This window comes from Elephas maximus, chromosome 12 (assembly GCF_024166365.1).
Source record: "Elephas maximus indicus isolate mEleMax1 chromosome 12, mEleMax1 primary haplotype, whole genome shotgun sequence".
Classification (NCBI taxonomy): domain Eukaryota; kingdom Metazoa; phylum Chordata; class Mammalia; order Proboscidea; family Elephantidae; genus Elephas; species Elephas maximus.
Window position 1 is genome coordinate 88623460 of NC_064830.1, and position 24867 is coordinate 88648326.

Genomic DNA, 24867 nt, shown 5'->3' on the forward strand with positions numbered 1-24867 from the left:
AGTAAGACCTAGGATCTAGGAAACAGGGGATCCAACGCAAGAGAAAGAATCCCTGGGTAATGGTGAAGGGAGATCCCAGGGCAGCATCTCTGGGCAGCAGGCCTGGAGTGTAGGCAGTTTGCGTTGGAATAAGTCAGAAGGTTTCTAGAAGAGATTTCTTCAAGGAAATGAAATGGAATACCTAATGCATTTGAACTTTTGAGAGATAATACACAACTAGGGGAGAATGTGGGGTTGAATTAGACATAAACTCATAGTTTTTTTCATAGAAAACCAAGCAAAAACAAAGTCCTTAAGCTCAGGAAAACAAAACTTTCATGCAAAAAGGGAAAGAAACCATAGTATGCCACACAGACCTATAAATAATGCTTCTAGAATATGTAAACACTACTGATGTTACCAACATTTTGCTACAACTGTATTGAAAGTGTAGTGAGGTGGGAAGCAGGAGAGTTGGAGCGGGAGTAGATGTAAGGCAGCTAAAATCCTCATCTTCCGAAGTGGGAAGTTGATAGGTAACCTAAAATGGAAAACGAAGCCATGTAGACAAGTCGTATAGGAAATGCGGAGGTAAAAATTACTAATAATGATCACTGAAAGAGTTAAAACGGTTGTCTCTAAGAAGTAGGAAATGAGAATGGGGGCTGCTTATGTTTTTTTCTAAACTATGGGCATGTTGAATAAAAATTAACGGTATATTTAAAAAAGGAAAATGAAGATAACAATAACAAAAGAGCAGCTGGGCATGGCAGAGCAGAGATAAGGAAGACAGCTCCATCGAGATGTTTTACTGAGCAAGTGGCCCAAGAAATGAATGGAGATGTGAGCCCAGGAGGAGATGCTAGAGTGTGGGCGCCCAGGGGTAGCTCAGAGAACATGGGTGCCCATGGGATGATCCCCGAGAATGGGCACAGCAGACAGAGCTGGGAGAGGGAAAATCTGAAGCAATGAGATCCTTAAATGGGGAGGGTATGGTTCCAGCACCCACGTGGAGGGGCTGGCCTCAGAAAGGAGAAGGAACTGGCCTCCACTGAAGCAGTTGGAATGAAGCCAAAGCTGAGGAGGATCAAGGAGCTAGGTGGGTTTGTGGTTTGTAGGTGGGAGGCAAAGGAATGGCATCTGTTTTCTCTGTGACGTGGGAGCCAAAGTTTGAGGAGAGAGGAGAAGATGGGGAAAAAGTCATCAAGACTTCGCCACCCAGAGTGAGGTCTGCAGACCGACCAGCAGCTTCAGCACCTCCAGGGAGCTGGTTAGAAACGCAGGCTCTCTGGCCTCACCAAGATCCTCTGGAGACTCATAGGTAAATTAAAGTTTGAGAAGCACTGCTCAGAAAGAAGGGGGAAAGCAATGCAAATGGCATGGTGGTTTGTAGGGCTGTGATGAGTGCCCCTCTGAGACAGGAGACCATGAATTAAAGGGGAAGCTGACAGCCTGGGTGTGACTGGGAGTGGCAACGCAGAGACCAGCTGGCGCAGGTAGGCAGCAGGCCTGTGGTTGGCCTACTGCCCAACAGGTGCTACAGCAGGAGAGGTGGGCATGGAGTTGGGGCACTTCCTGGGGAGCAGCTATGGTGATGGTCTGTGAAGCCCAAGCAGGACCAGGTGTATGGTCACCACAGAAGGGGACTGGTGGGAGCGGTGTTGGCAGTTGCAGTCCCAATGAGGTTGTTGCCATCCCTTATCAGGACAAGTGATGAGGAGGATGGGGTGGGGGAACCAGAAAGGGGAGTGACCGAAATAGAGATCTCAGAACAGGTAGGGCGGAGGTGTTACAGGGGTCTGGGGTGTGTGAGTGAGCCTGGCAGTGGTGGCTGAGGCAAGTGGCAGTTAGTGGTGACCGGAGGAGGTGGGGAGCTGAGAGGCCAGCGTAGGTCAGGTGTCCCCTCTGCCTGAGAGCTCTGCCGCCCACCCCTCCTCCCCACCCCACCCCCGCCCATGAGGTTTGTATAAAGTGGTGAGGAACCAGGTGCTGATTCATTGGTTTGGGGTGTGGCCTGGGCTTCGGGATTTTTCAAACTCCCCAGGGACTCCAAAGATCAGCGGAATTTGAGAACTATGAGAGTAGACAGAGACCGAGTCTGTGACAGAGAGAAAAAGACAGACGAAGGGCGCAAGAAGGCATCCTGGCGATGGCACAGCGGGGAAGGAGAGGAGCCTGGATTGGGACAGGGGCCTTGAGCGGACCAGCTGGGTATGGGCTACGTGCTCTGGAGTGTAAGCGAGCTGGAGAAGATGGAAATCACGTGGTCTCCGCTGGGAGAATCTGTGTGTGTGTGTGTGTGTGTGTGTGTGTGTGTGTGTGTGTGTGTGTGTGTGTGTGTGTGTGTGTGTGGAGAGACAGACAGACAGACAGACACCAGCGCCCCGTGGACCAATTGTCCGCCCTGTACTGTGGCATGCTGGCCACTAGAGGGAGTGCCGCGCTCACACATGCGGGACTGACCCAGCGGGCAGCGGGTTCTGCAGCCTTCGGCTCTTTTTTCTGACAACTTCTAGGTTCAAAGCACAGGTTTCATAGCCACACGTACCCCTGGGTTAACTCCAGGTCCCACCACTTCCGGGTCGTGTGACCTTGGCCAGGTTACCCAACAGCTCTGTGACCCAGTTCGCCAGTCGTGAAATGGGCACAGCGATTGTACCAACCTTCTAAATTGTCCTGAGGGTGAATGAGGCCACACGTGAAAAGTGCGGCACGTTGGGGAGTGGCAAACCCAGTGTGGTGGAGGAGGAGGTTTTGCCACGGCCAGTCTATCTCTCCTTCTCCTGCAACACCTCAGTCCAGCCCTGCCCTGGCCAGATCCAGGGAGAGGGAGATGAAGGCCAACTTCTGGGGCTGGGAGAGGGCAGGGCTGAAGGGCCTCTGGGACAGGGAAGGAGACATGAGGAGCCCAGCTGCCTCCCCTTCCTGCTCAGTCTTGCTGGTTCTCTTGTCTGGGAGCAAATCTCCTTCTGGGGCTCTTACCTGTCCAGGGCCTCTGCTTCCTGCAGGTGCCCAAGAAGTCCAGTGTTCCCTTACCTGGCGATCCCCTCACCCCTGGAGCAGCACCACTGCCTGGCCCAGAAGGGGCTCAGAGGGGCTGTTCCTTCCCAAATACCCTCCTATCTACCCCCACCCCAGCCCCTACCCAAGACCAGCCAAGAGCTGATTCCTGCTCCTTAGCCCCTGTCCTATCAGGCAGGACCCAAGGTGGTGGCTGTGTCTCGGGGTTTGCAGCTGGCCGGACTCAGAGACCCTGTGTGTGGTGGTTGTAATGGACGGGGACCCCCAACCCCAAAAGCAGCCCTCTGTCCTATCCTTGGTTCCAAAGAGTTTAGCCTGTCCTGACTTTGTGTGTACATAAAATATATGTAACAATACATATGCCATCTCAACAATTTCTACAGTGCATTCAGTGATTTCGTTCTTCAAGTTGTACAACCATTCTTGCCACCCTTTTCCAGATCATTCATCACCATTAACATAAACTCGATGACCCCTAAACAAAAACTCCCCCATCGCCTCCCTCTGACTCCTGGTAACCATTAATAAAGTTTGATTTCTATATATTTGCTTATTTCATATAAGTGGAATTATGCAGTATTTGTCCTTTTGCAACTGACTTACTTGCCTCAGCATGTTTTCAAGGTTCCTCCATGTCGTGGCTGCACCAGGACTTTTTTTCTCTTGATGGCTGAGTAGTATTCCACTGGGTGTTTGTACCACATTTGTTTATCCAGTCATCTGTTGATGGACATTTAGGTTGTTTCCACCTTTTGGCTATTGTTAGAAGTGTTGCAATGAACATTGGTGTACAGGTTTCTGTTTGAGTTCCTGTCTTAGCTTTTTCTTGGTACATAGAATTGGGGTTGCTGGGTCATATGGTGATTCTATGTTCTACATTTTGAGGAATTACCAAGCTACTTTCCATAGCGGCTGTACCATTGTATATTTCCATCAACAATGGATTAGGGTCCCAGTTTCTCCACAACCTCGCCAACACTTGTTATTTTCCAGTTTTGTTTGTTTGTTTTTTGTTGCCATGCTAATGGGGGTGAGGTGGTATCTCATTGTGGTTTTGACTTGCATTTTCCTAATGTCTAATGACATTGAACATCTTTTCATGTGTCTGTTGGCCATTTGAATATCCTCTTTGGTGGAGTGTCTGTTCCAGTCCTTTGCCCATTTTTTGATTGGGCTGTTTGTCTTTTTGTTAAGTTCTACAAGTTTTTTTTTATATATATTTTGGATATTAGACACTTATGGGATATAAACCAAAAACCAAACCCGTTGTCGTTGAGTCAATTCTGACTCATAGTGAACCTACGGGACAGAGTAGGTTGTGCCCTGACTTTTAGAAAATGATCTGCCAATATTTAATAAAGCAGGGTGTTTCACTCTAAGATCCAGATTTCCAACTTGTCTTGAAAAATCAGAAGCTCGGAGAACCCAAGCCCACATACTCACGCGGCAACAGTGGACCTCAGCAGAGGAGAGGCTTCCCATTCAGATGGCCAGACTTTTCCATTCACTACTGTCCCTGCTCATTATCTGTACCTGCCTGCCCCCATGGGCACCTGTTTAACCCTGTGTAGGGAGAACTGTGCCTAAAAGGGTTCATGTAAACATCTCCACATTTCAGCCACTGGTCAAGGCAGGCAGAAATGCAGAGGTGGAGGGGTGGGGGCACCCCAGAAGTGAGAGCAGACCCTTGGAGACAAAGCATCCGGTGGCCGACTGGAAGGCAGACGCTCAGTGTCCTCAGTTGTTCGTGTAACTTTGTGGTCCAGGTGCCCACGAAGCCTCCGCTCGTCCTTTCACTTCCCCCACCCCGGTCATTGGACCTGGCAGCAGATCCTGTTGACTGTGAGTCCAGATATATTCAGACTCTGGCCAGCCCCCACCATCTCCACTCTTACCACCCTGGTCCAAGTTGCAATCTTCTCTCCCTGGCCTGGTGCAGTAGCTACCTCACTGCTCTCCTGCTTCCACGCTTGCCCCCCACAATCTATACTTCCCATGGCAGCCACTGAGAGCCTGTTGAAACCTAAGACACACCTCATCCCTCTTTGGCCCAAAACCCTTCAGTGGCTTCCACCTCACTCAGCCAAAGGCCTTACCGTGACCACAGGCCCTGCACAAACTGCCCCCACCACCTCTCTGTCCCCAGTGCCTCCTGTCCTTCCATAGCTACACCAGCCTCCTCCTTGTCCTGTGCATCCCACACACTCCAGGGCCTTTGCACTGACTTTCCCTTTGTCTGGCTCCCTCCTCCCCCAGATATCTGCGTGGCTCCCTCCCTTGCCTCTTTCAAGTCTCTGCACAGATGTCACCACCTCTGTGAGGTCCTCCTTGATCACCCCTCCCCCAGCATATCCTGTCCCCTTCCTGGCTTTGTTTTCTTCCGTCACACTAACTCCTTTAAACATAGTCACTTATTTATTCTGTCTGATATCTTCTCCCCTCACTAGAATGGAAGCTCCAAGACAGCAGAGGTTTTTCTGGTCTACTAATTGTGAACAGCGCTTGGCACATAGTACCAGGAACCCACCACGGTTGAGTTGGGCTCAGAGTGACCCTGGAAGACAGAGTAGAACTACCCCATAGGGTTTTCAAGGCTGTAAATCTTTAGAGAAGCAGACTGCCACATCCTTTTCCTGCAGAGTGGCTTGGTGGGTTCAAACCGCTGACCTTTTAGTTAGCAGCCAAGGACTTAGCCACTGTGCCACCAGAGCTCCTGGCACATAGTAACCCATTGCCATTGAGTCGATTCTGACTCATAGCGACCCTATACGGCGCTCAATAAATGCACAATTGAGTGAATGAACAGATGAGCACACGTGTAAAACGAGGGTAGAATAGCAGTACCACGTGTGTAGGGTGACCCTGGGGAGTCAATCAGGCCGTGTGCTGGCAGGGGCCAGCTTCGGGGTACAACCGGTGTGGTCATACAGGGCTTGTGCCCTCAGGGCCCACACCAGGGGATTCATGCTGCTTTGAAATTCTTCATAATGTCATCTCTGAGTTTGCAAGTGAAGTCTGACGGGTCAGGGGAGTATGCGCTGGGGGCTCAGAGCCTGGTCTCAGGCCACCCCCCCTGGATAGTGACCTGGGTGGCAAGGGTCAGGGTTGACTGTGCAGCAGGATGGCCCTGGGCAACTGTGAAAGTTTGTATTCACAGGCGAGTGTCCCTGTGCCCAAGGAAGTATGACCCTAAGTAGCAAATGAAGAACTCCAGACCAGGTTGGGAGAGAGGCCATGGAAGAAAAGAAGGGTGATTTTCCTGCTCTTTGAACGAGAGGCCCCACATAGGCATAGGGCCAAAACCAAAACCATCACCAGGGAGTAGATTCAGATTCATAGCAACCCTGTAGGACAGAGTAGAACTGCCCCATAGGGTTTCCAAGGCTGTAAGTCTTTAGGGAAGCAGACTGCCACGTCTTCCTCCTGCAGGGCAGCTCGTACGTTTAAACCACCGACCTTCCGGTTAGGAGCCAAGAGCTTAACCACAGCGCCACCAGGGCTTTTTCTTATCATAGGGCCCTAGTACCACAAATTCTGCAATGGGCCCTGGTGTCACCAAACAAATATTAAGTGCTGTCTCCATGAGAGTCCTCGTTGTCGTCATCATTGTTGCTCAAAAACATGATTAGAGGGAAACATCCACCGAGCAAGAGAAAGCCCTCAGACTCCGGGGACAGTCACGGGCCTTCGAGGTAACTGGTACGGGCCTGGAGGAGGGAGTTCCTTTACCCTCCCCATGGCCCTGCATCCCTGCCTATACTGCAAACAGCAGGCCGAGGCCTGGGCCTCAGTTGCCACATCTGTGAGCTGGGGTGAGAGTCCTGCAGGCCCCGCTCCTCAGCAATAGTGGGAGTGGCAAGAAATGTGGGCACTGCAGTTTGGGTTCTTGATCTCTCACAAGGGTATCATGGCTGCTCTGAAGGGTCAAGGGTCAGGGCTGTATTTCCATTCCCATTCCTGAAAATGTTCAAACAGGGTCCAATTTTAATCCCCAAGGCATGGGTGACAGGGGACCAGGGCTCGGTGGTGATTTCAGGACCAGGCACTGTTGTGACACGTGGCCCTGCTGAAGGCTTCAGGTCCTGATGGTAACTTCAGAGGAGACCCTGAGGGTGACCTCAGTGGCCTAAGATCCCAGGGGTGGCCGGTGCCTCAGACAGACCCTGGCGACATTGGGAACGCACCAGGTAAAGCACCCCCTCCCTTTCCCAGCCCCACCCTGGCTAAGCCTCCATCTCTCCCCAGCCACTAGAATTTGAGCCATTCCCCAGGATCCACTTAATTAGCCAAGCTCATTAACTCCCACAAGGCCTCTTCTCCCCACCTAATTAACTGACTTAATTAGGGCTTGCAGGCCTAGCTCCACCCAGCCCCCTCCTGCCTCCCAGCCCTGCCAGCCTCCTCCAGGCTCAGCCAAGTTGCCACCAGGCTGGGAATGGGGCATGGGTGAACTGGGCTCCTCCTGCCCAGGCCCTCCACCCTTGGCACCTCACCCCAGACCCAGGACACTGGGCAGTGCCCTTCCCAGGCAGCAGCCCGCAGGCAGAAATGGGAACAGGGACAGGAGGGGGTGGGGAGGAGATGGAAATAGAATAAAATGGGACGAGGTGGGAGAAGCAGTTGTGGGGGTCATGGGGGCAGATGGGATGGGCAGTAAGGTGGTTTGGGCACAGCCTGCCTGGGTTGGAACCCTGGCTAGTGTGTGAACTCCAGTAAATTCCTTAACCGTGTTTCTGATGAGGACGCCTGCCAGAGGGTTGGTGGGAGGTTTAAGTGAGTTAGGAGGAGCCCTGGTGGTGCAGTGGTTAAGCCTATGTGTAACTGGCTTACATAAAACCTGGCCTGGCAGAAAATATGTGTGTGTTAAACAGTGGGTGGGAGTGAACAGAGGTACCCCTAGGGTGAGGGACAGAGAAAAGGGGGACAGCCAGAGGGTACTATCCCTAGTGGTTGGGAAGACCCCTAAGCAGGCTCTGGGGTGCCAGGAATGGACTGTGCATGGAACTGAACAGGAAACATCTGCCCAGGAGGTTCCTTGGCTTGGGAGAGATTAGAGGGATGGGTTGGCAAGAGGGACTCAGGACAGGGTGCCCCATCTACTCCAGGGAGTGGAAATGGCTTGCCTAATTAGCTCAGGACCTCAGCTCTGTGCCTCAGTTTCCCCATCTGAAAATATCTGGCATACCCTAGTTGTCGAGAAACTCATCCCTGAGGAGGCAGATGACCCAAAAAGGGTTTTAAGGGAGGTGCTTGGCTGCCCTTCCCCTCACCTGGGACCAAAGCAAAGAAAGTGGCCTGTGGGGGCAGCAGGCAGAATGCAGGTTAGATGTAAGGCAGGACTTACTGGAGCTGCAGAGTACACGATCTGAAGGCTGGAAGAAGAAAGACTGTGTCTGAGTTGCTGGGTGGGCTTCAGGGAAGAGGTGGCCAATCAGCACCTGGGACTGAGGGAGAAGGGGCAAGATGGGGGACCTGAACACCATGAATGTGGAGGACCCAAGGGCACCTGAGCCCGTCCCCAAGTCCCTCAAACATGTACTCTTCTCCCTGCCACCCTTTACTTACTTAGCTCCTGCTTACCCTTCAGAGCTCAGTGAAAGCCCCCCCAAACACACACATGCACGTGCACTTTTGTCTCTTCTTTATGCCTGGTCTCAGTGGGAATTTAACATGTATGGGTGTGATCAATGTATGCCTTCCCACCGTAGACTAGAAGCCCCTGGAGGCAAGGACTATGCTGTTTGGGCCACCCTTTTAGCCCTGTGCCCAGTTAACAAGTTGTGAATATATGAATGAATTAATGAATGAGCAAATGAATGCCTTGGTCCAGAGGCTCCTGGAGCTTAGAGGGAAAGGGGCCCACACAGCAGCCCGGGCAGCCATCCTGCCTGCTCATCTGTGACCCCCACTTCTCACATGGCCTTTAGAGGGCAGCAGCTGGACTCCAAGATTCCAAAGTGTCCCTCTTGGACAGGCTGAGCCCCCTTCTAGAATCCCCCTGCACAACCTGGGATGCTAAGGAAATAGTGAATGGTGGTTGTGGGGGGCAGAGGGAAGAATATTTAACTTACTCCTGCATTTTTAAGCACTTGAGAAGCCCATGTATACACACAGTGAAAAGTCCTTCTTACCCATCATTCACTCGACAGAATATTATTGGAAAAAATATTATTGCGCTCTCTCTTGGGGTTGCAAGTAATAGCGGCCCATGTCCAATGGGCTTAAGCATAGAAGGGATGACTTTAGTTATGTAACTAAAAAATCCGGGTCTTCAGCCACAGATAGATCCAGAGGCTCAAATGATGGCAGGAGGATTCTCACTGCCACTATCTCTCACTATCCTGTCTGCTGCACTGGCTTCATCCTCAGGGAGGTTCTACCAGACTTACCTCCTACTCCAGGCTACCATCCTGCCACCTTTCAGTTCAATGGAAAGATAGCATTGGCCTGGCTTGGGACACACATCCATCTCAAAAGCAATCACCATAGCCAGGGCGATGGTATAAACTTAGTGGTAGAGGCTGGGTCACAAGTCCACCACTGAAGCCCTAATGAGTAGGGAAGGGTATGTCAGGGAGCATGGGTCCCAAAGGAAAATTGGGGTGCTGTTACTAGAGACGAGGGACAGATGCTAGACAGCAGAGGCCAACTCCACTTAGAATGTGTGGAACCATGACAGACCAAGGGCGCTGTTCTAAGTGCTAGCGATTTACTTGTAACAGATACTGCCTAGACCCCACTCATATCTCCTTGGGCCCCTGCCCAACTTCTACCTGCTGGCACCTTCATCTCCTTTCCTGAGGGCCTTTTCTGCCTCCAGCTGGCTCTGCCCACAGCCATAGCAGCTCTCTGCCCTCGGCAATGTTCAACCAGCAACTCACAGGAGTGCCCACCTCCCTCGCCTGTCGGGGGGATTCCATAAGGTGCATGTTCTACACTGTATGTCAGTGTTCCCCCAGTCAGGTTGACTTCCAGTTGCCCAGAGGGGAAACTTTCTTGATAATGCACCCCTTGCCAGCTGCCTCTGGTCTCACTTCTCCACTCCCTTACCAGTGCTTTCTGAGATCACCTACCAAATAAACTACTTGCTCTGGAATCCTTGTCTTACTTAGGGTCTGTTCTAAACTAGAACATCATTAAAGCAGTACCCTGGACAGCACTTGTTTCCTTCCAAATGACTCCGTTTCCAGAGATGGCTTTGATAATCCATTCCCATGTAGCCTTGCCTCTGTTCTGAGGATTTCAAGGGACAATTTTCTGCTCCCCACCAACAAGCACTGGGGCATGGAGAGGGAGCTGTGCATCAGACCCATGAGATCCTTGCTCCACACCTTCCCGGGGAAACAGCCCCATCCTAGCCTTAAGGTGCACAAGCACCCGGAACCATGGTAAACAGCAGGCATGAGTGGGAGCGTGAGCTGCAGGTGCCAAATGTATTATCCACTCCTAGTGTTTCTCAGGAGTCCCTGGGTGGTGCAAACAGTAAACGTGCTCAGCTGCTAACTAAAAGGTTGGAGGTTCGAGTCTACCCAGAGGCACTTCAGAAGAAAGGCCGATGATCTACTCCCCAAAACTCAGCCATTGAAAACCCTGTGGAACACAGTTCTACTCTGACACACATGGGGTTGCCAATAAGTCAACACGACAGCCACTGGTTTAGTGTCTCTCAGAGAATGGTGGCGTTGCTGTTAGTTGCCATCAAGTCAGTTCAGATTCGTTGCAACCCCATGTGTGCAGGGCAGAACTGTGCACCACAGGGTTTTCAAGGCTGTGATCTTTCAGAAGCAGCTCACCAAGCAAATCTGGGTGGGTTCAAACCGCCAACCTTTTGGCTAGTGGTTGAGCGCTTAACCGTTTACACTACTCAGGGACTCCCAGAGAGTGGTAGATGAGGTAATTTTAAATAGTTCACGGACTCGGCTTTAGAAAGCCTAAAATCATGTAGTGAAAAAAGTTATTTCTCTTTTTATTTCAAGTAAAAGAAATTCCAGAAAAATGTAACTCCATGCATTTCCACAGCTAGAGTCAATGTTAACGTTTTATCATATTTGCCGCAGACATTTTTTAATTAAAAAAAAAGAAAAAAACATGACAGATAAAGATGAATTCCCATGATCCCACCCCAGGCCCATTTCCTGGATTTCTTCTCCCAGGGCATCCACTCTCATGGTCCTTAGTGATATTCTTCTCTTATCAGGTGGCATGCTTTCAGCTGCAAGGAACAGAACTCCCAACTCAAAGTGGCTCCAAACACAGGTCAGCAGAGGCCTATCTACAGAAAATAGCACCTATGGCAATTAGTTGTCAATTGGTGAATGATCTCTCACAGCTGGCAATGGACGGTGATGGCCAATAGAAACTTGTCATGACGTCCCTCCTCAAGCGGTGCCCAGGGCACGCCCCCTGCCTACTGTACCTTAGTTACACGTCTGCGTGAGCTCAGCAGCTCTGCCATTTCCTTAAGAGACAGCCCTTTCCTCCCTGCATGGCCCTTAGCCCTCACACCATACTCCCATCAGCAGTGGCATCCTGCTGGCCTCTGGCCTCACAGAGTTGTGGGGCCACATGGGTGGAGGGACTTGTCAGCACACTCTAGGAAACACTGCATTTCTCACTTCAGAGTATATTCTCCAAAGAAGAACTGAGAGATTAAAAGATCAGAGAGCTATTGCCTCCAGCTGTGGTACATCCTGGCTGCCACACTGTCTTCTTTCTGATCCGTCTTGGGTTCAGTGGACCTCTTGGTTTTCTTTATGAGCAATTAACTTAACCTGTGTACCCTGGTGGCACAGTGGTTAAAGCGCTGGCCGCACACAGAAAGGTCGGCAGTTCAAACCCACCAGCCGCTCCAAGGGAGAAAGATATTACCGTCTGCTGCAAAGATTTACACACTTGGAAACCCTATGGGACAGTTCTATTCGGTCCTATAGGGTTGATGTGAGTCAGAATCGACTCAATGGCAATGGGTTTGTTTGTTTGTTTGTTTTTTGGGGGGGGTCTCCCAGCGAGGGCAGTGGCGGGTCAGTGATAGGATTCTCCCCTTCCACGCAGGAGACCCTGGTTCAGTTCCTGGCCGATGCACCTCATATGCAGCCACCACCTGTCTGTCAGTGTGTTGTTGATACTGAACAGGTTTCAATGGAGTTTTGAGGCTAAGACGGACTAGGAAGAAAGGCCTGGTGATCTATTTCCAAAAATCATCAGTGAAAACCCTATGGATCCCAACAGTCCCTTCTGCGACTGATCACACGGACGGTGCAGAACTGGGCAGTATTTTGTTCCATTGTGCACAGGGGCACCATGAGTTGGGGGGAACTTGATGGCAGCTGACAACAATATGTCTCCCAGTGGAGCTAGACACTCCTGCTCCCGGCTGTCAGCAGCTTCTGTACCTTTGCCCAAAATGTCACCACCTTCTGCAGCCTAAACCTGATCGGCCCTCTGAGCTACTCAGTCACCAATGCCACCAGGGTCCCTGATCATGCTGTACCAGCTTGTCACCAGCACCAATGTCCTGGGCGTGACAGTGGCCTTGCTGAGGGAGGAGATTTTTTCGGTACAACAAGACCGTTGGAGTGCAGACCAACAAGCCAGGAGGCACCCTCTCTTTGTCAGGGCTGGGGACCAGAGCAATAAGGAGCTCACTTTACACACTGGGGAAATCCTCAAATGCCATAATTTTTCCCAGCTTGGAGACTATCAATATGGCTGAACAATGTTAACAGATCGCTTTCAGGACAGCTGGTAGAGTTACCAGGCTCATATAGTTTGAACAGTTATGGCTTGTAGATGTTACAGGACAGGAAAAGGCTCTACTGTAATTCCTCCCCTATTCTCCCAATAGCAGCAAAAACTTCTGACACACCATCCCATTGCTGTTGAGTCAATTCCGACTCATAGGAGCCCTATGGGACAGAGTTGAACTGCTCCATAGGGTTTCCAAGGAATGGTTGGTGGATTCAAACTGCCGACCTTTTGTTTAACAGCCGTAGCTCACTGTAGCTCTTAACCACTGCGCCACCAGGGCTCCTCTAATGTACCAAGCCAAAAAAACCAAACCCAGTGCTGTCGAGTCGATTCTGACTCATAGAGACCCTATAGAACAGAGCAGAACTGCCCCATAGAGTTTCCAAGGAGCGCCTGGCGGATTCAAACTGCCAACCCTTTGGTTAGCAGACGCAGCACTTAACCACTACACCACCAGGGTTTCCACTCTAACATACCCAATACCAGTGCATATAAAATGCAGCTAAAGGGAAGGTGCATAATGGCCAGAAGTTTCCGGAGTTCCTGGCCTGCCTCTCTTTCTTGTGCAGAGGTCAGCCACTAACTAACTGCCCAGGAGCAAAAAGACATGCCTGGACCGAAGAGGGCGTGGGCTCTGGTCAGGGAAAATCTAGAGGGAGATCTCTGCTTTCCGACATTGCCTATTTGAGTCTGTTTTCCGAAGGGCCAGGTGTTATCTTTGCATTCTGCTATCCAAACCACACCTACTGAGACAGTCCCTCACTGGGAAGGCGGCATTGCCGTGGACACAGACCTTTGAGCTGGCAAGGGTGGTATATCCTGGACATCAAGGAAAAAGGACTAGCATTACAAAACAGCCTCTCTAATTCCTTGCTTCAGATACGTTGTGTTGGTTCAGGTCCTCCAAGAAGCAGTCCAAGATGGGGTTAGTTAGGCAAGCCATTTTCTGGGGAGAAACGCCCGGGAGGGAAAAACAGGGAGGGAGTCAGATAAGGCTGGGCGAGCATCAGACTGCAATAGATCTAACCCTTGGGAGTGAGGGAGAGGAAGGAAGGAAAGGTGGGCAGTGCAGTGTTAAGAGAGCTCCCAGAAAGCCAGTGGGGAGTCCTTGATTCCAAGTCCTCTGTCAGAGAGAACTCCTGGGTCTCCTAGGAACCGGCCTGCCTTAGCGTCCCTGCTGCAGTAAGCGTTGGCTAGGAAACCAACCGTGGCCTCCTGTGACCCACAGAAAAGTTTCACGGCTGCTGCCCCCAGCCAATCACTTCCCCTGCAGGCTGCTGCCCCCAGCCAATCACTTCCCCTGCAGTCGGAGATCTGAGTGGCGCATTTCCATGGCACCACGTTCCTTCCTTTGCACTCCTCAGCTCCTCTATGGATCTTGGGAGAAACTTTGAAGAGGGAGGTTGGTCTTGGAGCCAAAGCTGGTACTCACTCTGCTCCCGCCTCCACTATCCATTCTAAATTATCCTCATCCTCAGCTATCACATTGGCAGGTCTTGGTGGGTTACCTGGTGGTTGACCCAGCCCTTCGGTCCTGGTTATTATAACCTTTTTAGGCTGGGATTGCGCACCTGGGCATTCAGAGTCGCAATGGGGAAAGGGAAGACCAGGAGGCACTCCAGTGGATCCCTGGGTTCTATAGGTATTTCTCCCTGCTCCCTGCCTTTCCACTCATCACGATCGGTTTTCGTTGCCAGGTCCATGATTCCTCTTTGTTTGCTGGTCCCAGGAAAAATGGAGTCCAAAGGGTCCTGGCAGCAGCTTATAGCTTAATTTTTTTTTTAAGTGTGACCATATTTATTTGTCATCCTTAGAAATTTTTATTTTTGACTAGATTCAGGCTTACAGGTAGAAGCTCTCAGAGAGGACAGCCTCTGTCTCTTAGAGATCTGCTCCTGTCATTTTTCTTTGGCCTCCTTCATGCTCTTGGCCAGAAGCTTGGGATATTCTACGGTCTCTTCCTTATTTTTCTTAGTGCGCTGCTTCTTCAGAGCGATACGCTGTCGCTTGTGTTGCAGGACATGTGGAGTAACAAGACACTGAATCTTGGGTGCTTTGGTCCTGGGTTTCTTGCCTTCTTTGTTCAAGGGCTTTCTCACACTACACTGGTGGACATCATCTTTAAAAACCCACTGCCCTCAAGTCAATTCCAACTCATAGCGACCCTATAGGACAGAGTAGAACTGCCCTGTAGAGTTTCCAAGGAGTGACTGGCGGATTCGAACTGCTGACCTCTTGGTTAACAGCTGTAGCACTTAGCCACTACGCCGTCTTCTTTAGAGAGATTGAAAAGTTTGCAGATTCTGCTAGCTCTTTTGGGCCCTAGGCGACAAGGCACAGTAGTATCAATCAGTCCCGGAATATCCTTCTCCCCCTTTTTTAACAATAACCAAGTTGAGAAAACTCCGATTGGTGGCCACAATGCAACCCTGGACAGGTTTGCGCTTTCTTTAGCCAGCTCTCCTTGGTCTGTAACAGGAACGCCCCTTACTCAGCAGCAGGAGGTCAAGACACCCTGCTTGATGGGAAAACCTTGTTTGTCGTTCCCACCACTGATTCGGATAACATATCCCTTCCATTCATCACCCAGACAGTCAGCAGCAACTTCTGTGGCCATTCTCTTCTCATAAAAGGTAAGAAGTTTGCGTTCATCGTCCACTTCAATGAGTTTCTGGCAGACGGTGGCTGGGAAAGAGATGTTCAGCTTCATGGTGAAGCAGCCAATCGCCTCCGCGGTGCCACAGAAAAAAGCTATAGCTTAAATTTTAATGGGACCCTTGCTGTGCCCCCTGACAAAGGATGCCCTCTTTGGGAACCAGGACCTCCCAACCTGTAGAACCCAAGGTGGAGGGGTTTAATTGCCTATAATACATTTTGATAAACCTTTATTAATTGCATTGTGTATATTCAATTCCCCCAGTTTTAGAGGACACTTCTTATAGAAGGTGGCATTGAATCGGGTTATCCTTGACGATCACAGCTAGGAGCATTTCAATGCCTGATTCGATCCTTTTCTCTCTCTATGCCTCGGTTTTCTCCTCTGTAAAGAGGAAGCTGCTCTCTAAGCCCTAATGTTCTGGGACAGGGTTGTTAGAGAGACACAGGAAGACATCCCCTTCCCTCTTCCTCCCTGTACAGTCTCCCTCCATTCACTTGTTTAGGGCACTAAGGCCTTGGAAAGGATTAGAACAAAGCTAGCGTGAAATTTCAAATTGCTGTCCATTGACGAGACAAGGAAGGATGGGAGAGGAAGGCTAGACAGTAAGGGGGCATCTTGGAGGATAGTTTGTTTGGAAAACAAATAAGAGGGAAAGGATGTTCTAGACTAAGGAACAGAATGTGCAAGGGCACAGAGGTCTCAGAGAACAAGTGTGCCTCAGGTCAAGGCTGAACCAGAATGAGGGGCCTGAGTGGGGGGGAAGGTCGGCAGGCCCCAAATGCTAAGGGCTTCAAATGCCATGATAGGGGGTTAGACTTTACCCTGGGGCAACAATCATGGGCAGTTTTATATAGGGAAGCAACCCAATTCAATTTGTATTTTATAGAGCTGATGGTCATGTGGAATTTGGATTCTTGAAAAAAGAAGGCAGATGGAGACAAGCTATGAACTGAGGCAATATTCTCAATAGCAGAGGTTTTTGGCCTGTGGGCCAAAAGCATATTTCAGTTGGCCCATTCACTATTTCTGAATTTTGGGATTAGTTTCAAACATTGAAAAGTTGGGAGATATTTCATTAGAAGATTGATGTCCTGCTTCTCTGGAAAAATCACCTGGCCACACTGGGCCTATGATCCTCCAATTTGCCTCAGGTTCACTACTCCCCATCACCTTATACCTGACCCTACTCACTAATTTATGCCTGCCTCCTGTAGGTAGGCACTTGGGTTTGGAATCGCTGGCTTTAAAAGCTCTGGAAACAGTCGAGGTGGTTGGGAAGGGCATGCTGGGTGGAGAAAATAGTCTGAGCAAAGGCTTAGAGGAAATAGGAAGACCCTGGGTGTGTTGGGCCTTTCTCTTGAAGGAGAGTGTGGCTGAGGATTCAGGGGTGAGGTTGGGAAGTGGGGAAAATGGGCCTGGGAGGCTGAGCTGACTTTCTCATCTGGAGCCTCATCAGCCCACTTCCCTCCAGGCCACCAATTTCCAGTTACATAACAGAGAGTGCTCCTCCACATCCAGGTGCCTTTACCCTTGCTGCTCCCCTTGCTTGGAACCCTTTTTCCTCCCCTCTATCTGGTGCAGTGTTCATCCAAGCTGCACCCCATGGCACAAATGCATCCTGGGCTGTTCATAGCCTCCCGGCCCCCAGGTTACAGCCTCTTCCCTGAGCAATTGTTAGCTCTCTAAGGTCTCTCTTTCCATATAGGATGGATGGATGGATGCATGCATGGATGCAGGGATGCACAGACAAGCGCAGAGCTTGGGTTTGTTTTCTCTCCTTCAAACAGCAGAGACACAGGCTCCGCCCCACAAGGACAGACTGGGACAGTCTGGGGCAGTCTGGTCCCGCAGGGGCCAGGAACCTGGACTAGGTGACCCTCTCAGACTCTCCCGAGTCCTCCCTAACCTCGTTCTCGCCCCCTCGTGGGCTCTGACCTAGAAAAGATGGGGCTGGGAGGAAAGCGAGGTAGTCCACGGGCGCTAGGACCCAGCGCGGCCGGAAGGCGGGATAGGGGCTCCGCGCGCAGCTCCCTTTCGGCCGGGCGAATCTACCCCCCCGCGGCGCACAGCGGGAGGGCGCGGCGGGAGACACCGCGCGCGCCTCGGTGAGTGCGCGTGCGCGAGGGCGCGCGCCAAGCGGGGCGGACAAAGGGGCGGGCGGCGGCGCGCGAGCCGGAGGGCGGAGCCGCTGGCCGGGCGGGCAGGTGCGCGCGGGCCGGAGGGCGGAGCCGCGATGCCGCGATGGAGCGCAGCCCGGGCGGGCGCCGGGGCCGGGGCCCGAGTGCCAGGCGGAGCAGGAACCGGAGCCGCAGCCAGAGCCCGGGCCAGGCCGGGGTCCGGGACCGCAGGGCCGGGCTGCTCGTAGCGGCGGCGACGGAGCCCCCCAGCGGCTGAGGGGCTTCCTCCCAGCGCCTGCCGGTGGCCGGGATTCAGCAAGCTCCCGCAGCCGAGGAGTGCGGGGATCCCCCACCACCTCACATTTAGGACCCAGCGACCGCCAGGAAAGTAGAGACCCCCTCCAGATCCAACACAGAGCGACTCTCCAGCCGGGGAAAGCGGGGACTTCCCCTGGATTCAGGAGACAGCGACCCCCTACGGTACCGCGAAGACTCCCCCTCTTCAATCTGGGGCCCCCAAGACCTAGGACGCAGTGACACCCCCCTCGTCTGGGATTGTGGTGACCCCTGCCCAGATCCTGACCATTACAACTCCACACCTCAAGACACGAAGACCCAGCTCAAAACGCCCCCAGATCAGGGGCTCCTAGACCCCCCAACTTCGGTACACAGAAAGCCCAAATCTAGGGGTCCTGAGAACAGCAAGAGATTGCCCCTCACCAGCAAGAGGCCTCGGGGACCCCCCTCAAAGCTCCAGGACCGGGGCGACTGAGCCCCTTGCGGTCCGCCTCGCATCCCGGTCCATGGTTGTGGCGCCCTGAGCCCCCCCGGGCCGGGCTGACGAAGACCGAGACGGCGCCCAGACCCCCTGCCGCTGCGTCCCCGCGGCCCCCGCCCAGGTAAGCCGGGCCCAGGTGAGGGGCAGCAGGTGAGTGGCCACTGAGGTCCCTAGCCCTTTAGGTGGGGAGGGAAGCATTGGGTGAGCGCTCTCCCCTCCCCAGCGTCGCCATGGAGCTGAGGCTGAAGGACGTCTCTTTGTGTCTCGCTTGGAGGAGCCGCCCCCTCCTCCTCTCCCTTCCCCCACCCTGTACCCCAGCCCCGGGGTTTGGACTTAGTCCCCGGCCCCAAGGAGACGGGTCACAGAGTGGTGGAGCCCCCTGCACCATGGAGAGGGGGTAAGAGGGTGGAGGGTCCCCCCAAAAATAACTGCAAGCCTGGAGCGTGGGACCCTCGGTCCTTAGTGCATAAATACACCCCCTGCCCAAAGGCCAGGCTGAGTTTTCAAGTGAAGTCCCCCTGGGAGGAGGGTATTTGGGGGGTGTCGGCAGGTTAGCGGGCCTGCAGTATATGGCCCTAGGGTGATGGCAGGGGTTTTGGGTGTGTGTCTTTGTCTGTCAGAGGATAGGTGAGGGGTGTGTTTGAGACTATTGATGGAAATCCCTTATTTTCTACGGAACTCCACTGACCTCCCCCAAGCCCAGGCCACAGTGGGGGTCTTAACCCAGGCCATACTTTGTGCTTCCTGTAGGACTAGGAGGGGCAAGCCCTCCCCAAAGTGAGGTTTTAGTTTCTGGGGAGGGGACCTAGATGAAGAAGCCGTTTCAGGTCGGGATACCTTTCTGGCCCATGTGCCCCAGGGGCAGGAAACCCTTCCCTTCTTCTGACTACACATGGGCAGGGCCAAGCCTAGGGTTGGGTCAGTGTGTCCTGAACAGCCAAGGGGCCATTCCAGGTTCTCACTTTCGCTTTCCAGGCGGTGTACAAACATTACCCTAGCTTGGTCCTAGTGAGGTCCTAAACCCCAGATCCTGGAGCTCTTGGGGAAGCTGAGAGGCCTGGGAGATGCTGTACCCTGAAATTCTGGATCAGAGGTCCAGACCATGTTGAGGTAACGCACTCTGGGCTGCCCCAGCCTGGGTGTGGGCTGCCACTGGGTTTTCCCTCAGACTCTTCTCTCCAAGCCCTCTGCAGGCAAGCAGTGATGCTGACCCCATTTGACAGGTAAGCAATCTGAATCTCAGGAAGGCAGGACCCTGGGTACAGGTGGCCCCATAAGGGGTACCTCAGTTCATTTATTCAGTCAACAAACCTTTGTTTAGTGTTTGTGATGTGCCAGGCACTGGAGTCAAGGTCCTTTTCCCCACTTCACCCTGACCTCCTTTCCTGACCTCTCCTACTCATCAGACCCCTGAGCTGTTCTACTTTGCCCAGAGCATGCTTTGTTGGGCCAGTTGACATGGACCTGGTCAGGCCCAGGGACCAGTTCTTGACCCCACACCTGAAGCACCTGATCCTCATCCTGCTGCACTTAGGAGCCCTAAGCCTGGGGCAACTGGTTCCTCTTTCCCTCCTTTCCAACACAAATGTCCCCATTCCTACCTGCCACGGACATTGACCAAAGGGGAGGGGGATGTGACCAGAAGAAGCGGGGGATACCTCAGGCCAGGCCTCTGGCATCCTCTTCTGCAAATTCAAGGACAGTTGAGGCAGCCGCCCTTGGCACAGGCTATGGGGGAACCAGCTGCCTTGAGTACTGGGTGACCTTGGGCAAGCATGTGGCATTTGCCAGAGACCATGACAGAGGGTGAGCCACTCACTTTGCAGCCAGTGGGGTGGCTGCAGATCTAAGTTGGGCCACAAGAAACATCCAGGTGTGTCCTACCATTTCCAGGCAAGTTTGCTTTCCCCGGTGGGTTCCCAAGAGCCTGGAGCTTTGTTGTATGACCCACAGGCAAGGCAGTGGAGCAAGAAGCTGAGTTTTTTGGGTCACTGTGACCAGGGAAAACAGTTAAGAGGCCACAGGGGGACAGGGGTAAGATCTCCCTCCTCACTAACATGCAGTCCCCATTGGGTCCAAAATAAAGCACAGCCTCGTTGGCTCAACAGTCAAAGTTCGTTGCATTCTGGCCCTAAACCACCTCTTAAGCGTCATCTCCTCTCCATTCGCCCTTCTCTACTCCTGGCTCGTCTCCTCAATGTCCCCTCATTCCCTCCTTTCATGAAGTCTTTATGAAGCCTTTATGGCTCAGTGGTTAAGTGATACGGCTGCTAACCAAAAGGCCGACAGTTTGAATCTACCAGCTGCACCTAGGTAATCCTATGGGGTTACCTCTGTCCGATAGGGTCACTATGGGTTGGAATCAACTCGACAGCAATGGTTTTTTTTTTTTTTTTTAAATGGTATCTTTATATGCGCTGTTCCATCCACCTGAAAAGCCCCACTTCAGGAAGGCTCAGGAGCAGATCTCTGCCTCCACTTCCCCTCCTGAGCTGACTTGGGCTGGCACATAGTAGGGAGCTGACTTTGGTTGATGGATTGGTTGACTTGGAGTCAGTGGCATGTGTCTCCATGTGCTGTGAGAGTTTGCCTCCATGTCTGGACTCTGGGCTCCAAGAGACAGGGGCCTTGGCCTTGTTCGTGCTGTTCCTGCGTTGTCTAACCCAGAGCCCCGCACACTGGACAGCCCATGTAAACCAGTGACCCATGGGCCACACAAGGCGTGTTTTCGTGGCCCAGACAGTGTTTCTCATATTCATATTTCCTGCCGGTGTTTAAAAAAGAAAAATTGGGCAGTTTCACATACAGATATGGATTTTTGGAAATCAGATGATCTGTCAAGCCCAGGCTGGAGCTGACGAATGACCGCCACCTTCTGTAGACAGGGCGTGCTCCCACCAGTCCCACCTGGCCGGGTCACTCATTTACATGGCCAGACGGCCCCTGCCGCAGGCATCTGGGTTTGCAGGCCCAGGGTGGCGGCCAGGACGTGTTTGCTCAGCAGACGACCTTCATCTATGTGTGTTTTGTACACATGGATATTCTCCGGCTCTCTCATGGCCAAGTTAGAACACACACAGAACAATGTCCAGGCAGGGTTTTAAGAGCAAGTGGGGAAGTGAGCCTGACCATCTGCAGCCTGGCCCACTGACCCCCCTTGGCCCTGTCTGGTGCCCCATCCCACGCTAGAGGGATCCAGCTGCCAGAAATCCGTGTCCGTTGTCCCGCTTGCCCAGAAGGTGCAAGGCCGACGTTCTAGGCCCAGGTGTTCCCAAGGACTCTTGGGGGAGGGCTGCTCTCTAAGCCTCAGTTTGCCCACCTGTCCAAAGAGAAATTGGACTAGAGGGTCTCGGCTATAAGCCTTCTCCTTGTTCTAACTTTCTAGGACTGAGTCCAAGTTGCTCTAAGATTTGGTCAGGAGGGAGGGGTACGGGCCTAGGTGCAGGAGTCACTCAAAAATACCCGCATTGTCTAAACATTCATGAAACCAATGGGTGTTGCCAAGTAGCTGGGCCAGTGGCCCTGGAAGGGAGTGTGTCGTCCTGAGCAAAGGTCCACAGCAGCCTGAGGTCAAAGAATACAGCAGACCACCGTGGTTAGAGCACAGGCTCTGGACTCTGCCTGGGCTTGAATCCCACGTAGCTGTTGTGTGACCTTGGGTAAGTCACTTAACCTCTCTGGGCCTTGGTTTACTTATCCGTAAAACAGGGATAATATGGACTTCATAGAGTCAACAGAGGGATTAAAGGAGTTAAAGCATGAAAAGGGCCTAGGACAGGGACTGGCACGTAGAGTACTCAACAGCTATTGGCTGTTATTCAAAGGAGCATCGGTTAGGGGGTGACTAAGCCTTGGTCGTTATGCTTCCTTGGTTTCCATACAAGCAGGTCCAGGGAAGTGTAGGGCTTTTGGTACTATCCCTAAGAAAGAGGGAAGGGGTCTTTGAGAGGCATTACCTCATAGTACATTAGAGCATGGAGTTTGCCCTGCCGTGGGGGCAGGATGGTCACTCAAGCTTGAGAGTTTGTGAGGGTGAGGTGGTTAAGGCCCTCTTCATTCTCAACCTCAGCTGTTCAGGTGAGGTGTCTGCCTGGCCTTTCTGTTGGAGTGATTCCCGAGGCTTTCTGCCCCAGGAGGATGGGCCTCAGGCCAGACTGGGGACAGGTGGTTCCTCCATGCCTGGAGTCCACTCCCTGGTCCCCCTTCCAGGCTTCAGGAAGGGCAGCAGTGGCAGCTAGGCCTGGAAGGGCCTATTAAACCCCCCTACCCCTTCTCTCTTTCCCACCTCCCCATACTGCCCCAGCTGGGTGAAGCCTGGAGAAGGGACAGGTCCAGACTCCCAGCTCAGCCTCTGCTCACGGAGCCACATAATATCAGGGTTAGAAAGAAGCCATGGAACATTTTCCAATGCCAAGTGCTCCCTGCCAGGCACTGAACATCATTTTCTCACTTAGCCCTGCGAACAGCACGCATTGACCTCTTCCCTCAGAGAGACCACATAACACAGCAAGTCCGAGGCAGAGTGGGGGTTCGAGCCCAGCTCTGTGGTCCACCAAAGGTTTTCGTGAAACTGGCATCAGAGTGCCTGGGTTCAAATCCCACCTCTACCATTTACTCACTATGTGAGCAGGAACAAGCCAGTTTTCCTCTGTGGCTTGGTTTCTTCTGATGAAGACTGGGGACATGAATAGCAGCTACTTGTTCAGGCTATTGTAAGGATTAAATGAATCCATTACAGGTAAAGCACCTTTAACAGTGACTGCTACCTAAGTGTTTGTTCCTGTTATTTCTGCCGCACCCTGCGTGAGCTTGTTCAAGGCCAGGGCAAGCCACAGTACCAACCTCCTGCACTAGCACTCCTTCCCTGCAGCTTTCCCAGTCACAGGAGAGGCACAGAATGTTCCAGCTGTCTCTGGACATTGGGATGGCCCTGAGAGTAGGCAGGCAGGGCAGGGTTAGGCGTCTGGGCTGGGCAGGACAGAGCCACTGCCTCCTCCTGGTCAGGCCTGGCCCCAGAGAGGCTGCATAGCTCCTTACCCTCACTGCCTCGAGGGCAGCTTCCCTGGGTGTGTTGGGGGCTTACCATAGCAGGAAGGGGGCCTCTGTACCTGAGCATAGGGCTTCCTACTTTCCTGAGCCAGGACCCTGTAGGAGGAGACCTTCCCACCCTGGAAACTTAGGTGCCTGCCAGCCCTGAATCCCAAGTGTCTCTAAGAGGGGCAGTGGACCCACAGTTAATGACTGACAACATAACTTAGTGGTAAAAAGCAACCTCTGGCCCCAGCTGCCTGACCTTGGACAAGGTGCTTAGCCTCTCAATGCCTCAGGCCCTCATCTAAAAAGGGGACGGTGTTTGTACCTGCCTTGTAGGGTCCTTGCGAGGATTGAGGGAATGAACATATGTAAACTGCTATGAATGGTACCTGGCACCTGTGTTTGTTGTTAATATTAGTCCTCAAAGGCCTTGAGCAGAAAGAGAATGTTAGCCCACATTTACAGATGAGAATGGAGCTCAGATAGCGGGGATTCAAGAAGGAATGGAGTTCAGATAGCCAGGATTTGGGGAAGCTCTGCCTATCTTTCCACCATTTATGCACAGAATAGTGGTGCAATTTGCCATGGGCTGGACTTAGAGTCTCTTGAGTGCAAGGCCCAGGTCAGGCTTATGGCGTCTCTCCTCACCTCTTGGGGCCTGGCACACAGGTGGGCTTCAGGAAGGGTTTGCTCAGGTCTGGTGTTTGGACTGCAGTGTCTCCCCTCTCATTCGGAGTCCTCGCTGTGGCCAAGGCCAAGGCCCTACACGATCTGCTATCTCCTCATCACCTCCAGCCTCGTCTCCCCTCCTGTCCTTACCTATCGCACTACAGTCATGCCGGCCTCCTCACTGGACCCTGAGCACACCAGGCACACTCCCACTGGGCCTTCACACTTGTTACTGTCTGACAATATCTCTCACTTAGCTGTGTTATTGTCTGTCTCCAAACTAGAGTATAAGCTCCTTGAGGGCAGGGATGTTTGTTTGGTTCATGAATGTATTCCAGATCCAAGAACAGTGTCAGGCATGTAGTAGGTGCTCAGCAAGTGTTTATGGAATGTTCTAGAGCCAGATGCTAGGTTTAAATAATCTCTAAGCCACTTTTCCTAGCTACATGACAATGACCATCACTTAATCTTCTTTTGTTTGAGTCTCAGTTGTAAAATGGAAATAATATCAGCTACTTCTAAGGATGTTGTGAGGCTTAAAGGATCCCTGGGTGGCACACACGGTTAAGCACTCAGCTACTAGCCAAAAAGTTGACAGTTTGAATACACCCAGAGGCACCTAGGAAGAAAGGTGTGGCAATCTGCTTCCAAAAGGTCACAGCCTTGAAAACCATATGGAGCAGTTGTACTCTGCACACATGGGTTACCATGAGTCAGAATCAACTCAAAGACAACTAAGAACAGCATATGTAAAGTACTTATACTTTAAATGGTTCATAAATTTTGACTATTATTGATAGTACATTAACTTGTAGCATATAATAATGATGCGGAAATGGAGACACAGATTAAGTGACTTACCC

General features: G+C 52.1%; 1 protein-coding gene and 1 pseudogene across 3 annotated transcripts in view; one reads left to right on the forward strand and one right to left on the reverse strand.

Moving 5' to 3' along the window:
• The window catches only part of SBK1 (SH3 domain binding kinase 1), a 67047-nt gene that overhangs the window by 22255 nt on the left and 19925 nt on the right, over positions 1-24867 (forward strand). For 2 of the 3 annotated variants that reach the window (XM_049903972.1, XM_049903974.1), the window contains exon 1: positions 17626-18422. The exons of the other annotated variant lie outside the window; for it this stretch is intronic. The gene's annotated coding sequence lies outside the window, so the exon portion shown is untranslated. Of the gene's footprint in view, positions 1-17625; positions 18423-24867 lie in introns of those variants that run through there. 3 annotated transcript variants of the gene reach the window in all.
• On the reverse strand, positions 14568-15457 carry LOC126087018 (40S ribosomal protein S6-like; annotated as a pseudogene).